General features: G+C 36.6%; 1 protein-coding gene across 1 annotated transcript in view; it reads right to left on the reverse strand.

The window, feature by feature from the left end:
* The window catches only part of LOC107084240 (carboxy-terminal domain RNA polymerase II polypeptide A small phosphatase 1-like), a 26,825-nt gene that overhangs the window by 21,045 nt on the left and 1,489 nt on the right, over positions 1–4,291 (reverse strand). The gene's annotated exons all lie outside the window — the stretch shown is intronic.

The following is a 4,291-nucleotide window of genomic DNA, read 5'->3' on the forward strand; positions in this document are numbered from 1 at the left end:
TTTAAAATATCGGCATATCGGATATCGCCCAAAATCCCAATATCGTGCATCCCTACATGTTTCGTTTTCTTTACACATTTTGCCCATTACTTTTTAGCAGAGGTCTGCAGCCATTGTGAGGGGTGAGTCGATGACAGAATCTAAGGCTACGTTCAAACTAAAGGCCTTGATGCGCAATTCCGATTTTTTTGTGAAATCCGATTTTTTTGCGTTGCCGTTCACATTTTCAAATATATGCGACTTGTATGTGATCTTCTGTGTAAACTGCATTCATACGGCTTATGTGTCTCGCATTCGCAGTAGAGGATGCAATGACCTCATAAGCCAACGTGCTTAGTGTTTACAGAAGTAAACATGGATGTAGCGACGGAGCGCATCTAGCGATCTTTCAAAACCTTAAAACCTCAATCTTTTCAAGATGATTAAACATAAATACTGCTCTCCGCATCATCATCCACCATGGTTGTTTTTTTTCTTGCCGCTACTGTGTAGCAAGATGCAGAATAGTGACCTATGTCAGTTACTAATGGCGTTCAGGTCGGATAAATGCGACCTGGCCGTTCAGACAGAGGTCACATTTGAAAAGATCAGATTCGTATCGGATTCAGGACCACATAGCCAAGTGGCCTGGGTCGGAATGGAAAAAAATCGGATCTATGTTGTTCAGACAGACATGAAAAGATCAGATCCAGGTCGCGTATGGGCAAAAAAATCGGATTTGGGTCACTTCAGGCTGCAGTGTGAACGTTGCCTAAGAGAAGCAAGGTTCACGTTTTCACTGCACTTTTCTTACATATATGTGCAAATAACGAGGTACCATAATTTTCGGACTATAAGCCACAACTTTTTCCTAATTTTTCGACCTTGCGGCTAATATAGCAATCTGTGGACTTTTACAGCTAACGGCCACTAGGGTAATACCTAAATCTATGGATTTTACCATCCACCATGTTGACGTCACATTTGCTTCAACACACAAGTACGCTAGCCGCGCGCGCAGGAATGCGGAGGTCCTCCAGAAGCAGACTTCTACCGCGAATGATACGAGACAGAACGACAGCGAGAAAGGCGGACATTGCGAGCGCAAGACAGTTTGTGTGACACCGTCATTATGGAAAACAAACGTACCGGTTAATAAATGGGAGCTTCGATTGCACTAAATTGCAACAGCTAACGTATGCAAATATGCTAATTGTGTTGAAATGTTAATAAATAGGAGCTTCCCCAAACAGTTGCCTCTTTCCCGACAATCCTCTCTGTGCACGAACCATATGGTAATTAAACATAAAAAACCTGCCGCTTATATTGTATATGTACAAATCATGCTATTTAGCTTCTGCGGCTTATATTCCGGTGCAGCTTATAGTCCGAAAATTACGGTAAATGTGTTTAAAAAACAGTTTTGGTTGCAGTTACTGTATACACATTTAAAGACAGTATATTGGACTAACCAACATTTGAGCTGAAATGGTGGGAGGAGCCCAGATGTCAGTCAAAATGCAGATATGCTCTTTAAAAAAAATTGGCGTAGCTGCCTGAATTTAAACTTAGGAAGATTTTTGTAAAAAATACACTTGCCAGAGCCCTTCTTGACTACGTCAGAAATCCTGTCCGTAAAGGTTATGAATAAGATTGAAAGTAAAACTCAGATTTGTAGAGATCTATTAAAGAAAGAGTAAAAATATGCAACCATTTACTTCTTCTAACTGTTATGAATGCAGTTTACAGACAGTTGGAAAAAAAACCCCAAACAAATCCCCAAATTTGAATATTGTGTTACAGTTATGGCATATTTATAGAAAGTTGAGTGGAAGGAAGACGTGTAATCAGATAAACTATGAATGTTGAATTGCTCGTATGAAGCAGTTCCTGAACCGGAGATAATATCAGATTAGGAAAAGAGAAGAACTCAACAGTTTATCAGTTGTTTTAAGAGCTCTTTGCAGATAAAAATTAAGGTCTTGAACTCAAGAAGCAAAACAGAGTCAAAGAATCCATCCTGCTTGAGATATTTTGACTGTCAGTGATGGTTGGGTGCCCTGTCATCTGCTTTTGTTGGTTCATTTAAAATCAGCCAGGAAATTCTAGAGCACTTCATGATTTTATGTCAAGAGACCTAACAAACATGCTGATCTTATTTTCCAGTGCGGCCTGAAACATTGAACAGGCCCGACCCCAAATCTGATTAAAAAGTGTTCCACCCCAAATATTTACAAGAGAAACCTGGAAATCAATTCAAAAGGAAATAAAGTCTATCAGTGAGCTGTTGTCATCTTAAGGTTATCGGGCGTTGATCTTTTTTTATCCGATCAGTTATTACACTGTAACTGACTCATCTTTAGATATTAGTTGAAGCGTTTTAATGTAAGAAGATAAAGAAAAGTTTAAGAAAATTGGATTATTTTACTCATCCTGTTTAAAAATACAACTAGAACTGAGTTTTAGTAAAGACTTGCTTAACAGGAACAACTGTGTTGTTGCTTTAGCTCAACATAAACAATGACACAGCATCAAAAAAAAAGCTTTTTTTACTGTATGAATGATATGAATGTTTGAGTCAGAAGAACTATTTAAACTATTCCTTGAGTTTTCTACAGACAGTAAAGATGAAAACAGCTTTGATTTTAGAGCAAAGTACAAAACTATTTTTTTTTTAAGTATCTTGGATGTTTAAAGTTTTGCTACCAGTGATTGCCACAAAAAATTTCCATTGGTAATTTTTTTTTAAATAAAAGAAAGATTTAATCAGACTGACGAGCCAAAAAGAGAACTTATAATGTGTGAAATTTAGGTATGTAAAATTTGTTTAATGTTTGCCCTTGATTTAAGTAGGTAGGTAGGGTGGAAAAAATTAATCAGATTAATCGATTATTGAAATAATCATCAACTATTTTAATAATCTATTGTTATACAGACTGTAAAACATGACTTTAGCCCAGAGAGAAACCAAACTTTTCCACTAATCAAGTGGAAAAGTTTGGTTTCACTTGGTTTAAATCTGTTAAAGAAAAAATTCTTTAAGGAACCTTTTATTATCCGATTATTAAAAACGACAGCGTAATCAATTAGCAAAATAATCATAAGTGGCAGCATAAGTGGTCGGTATCGTCATCTGACAATGAGATATAAGTTTTAGCATTTAAATTTAAGGCTATGCCAATATTTCCCAAAATATTAGTGGTTTCAGAAACAGCAATATCGGCTTAAAAACATCAGAGAGAATAAGTAGAAAACGGCAGCACACATCGGGGATCAGTCTTACATCAAAGTAATCGGTATGAGACCTAATAAACTATTGGTCAATACCATCTTATAATAACAATAATAATGAAAAGAAAGAAAATCTCCATGATATTTTAAGTGAAGTATATTGAATAACTTTATTTTAGGCCAAAATTCTCATTCATTTGGCAGATTCTTGTACATACCTGCTCATATCAACACAAATACACTTTAAAACCTAACGGAACGATATGTTTGGCTCATATTAGTGTGTGTTTTTTTTTTTTTCATCAACATTACTTTATGACATCAAATGGCTCGTAAATATATTAGCATGTGTTCACCTATTGCATTATTCCCTCCCTCCACTATCTATTTTTAATGTTTTATTTAGTGAAAAATCTGCTGTGTCGGTTACCATGTAAACAGAGGAAGTAGAACAAGAAATATCAGCCTTAAAAAGGATTCAAAGACTGATGTTAAAATGATCGGTATTGACGTTGGCCTTACAAACCTGATTCTGTCAATCACTAAAACACTTTTAGAAATGTTGACTTATTTTTAGACCAATTGAAAACATCTACATTTTTTTTGAAAAAAAAAAAAGAAAAATTAAAGAGATATTTTCTGAACAAAGTAAATAATTTTAGTCGTATTTGTGTTAGAGTGGCTCAGGTTGTCATGAGCTAGCTCTATAATTATGCTGCTATAGGCTTAGACTGCTGGAGGACATAGGGAAAATTTTTCATCATTCTATCTCTATTCTCCCACTCTGCAGAATCTGTTAGTTGAATTTATAAACGTTACTGTTTGGCTGTGACACCATCCTGGAGAGAAATATCAGCTGTACTGCTTCCATCAACACCTTTGTTTATGTTGGAGATCGGCCTGTTTTTCCAGTGTAGTCCTGTTTCTCTGACTGTGACTGGCTGGATGTGCTCTCTTCATCCTCTGACATGAGAGTTGGCTCGGAGCTCGTCTGCCTGGCTGTGTGTTTCCTGGACGGGCCGCCTTTAACAGCTGCTTTCTGTTTCTGTATCTCTGCTTCTGTCTCCTTGAACCCCAGTCG

The sequence above is a fragment of the Cyprinodon variegatus genome, unplaced genomic scaffold (assembly GCF_000732505.1).
Source record: "Cyprinodon variegatus isolate N-32 unplaced genomic scaffold, C_variegatus-1.0 Scaffold95, whole genome shotgun sequence".
NCBI classification, from domain to species: Eukaryota; Metazoa; Chordata; class Actinopteri; order Cyprinodontiformes; family Cyprinodontidae; genus Cyprinodon; species Cyprinodon variegatus.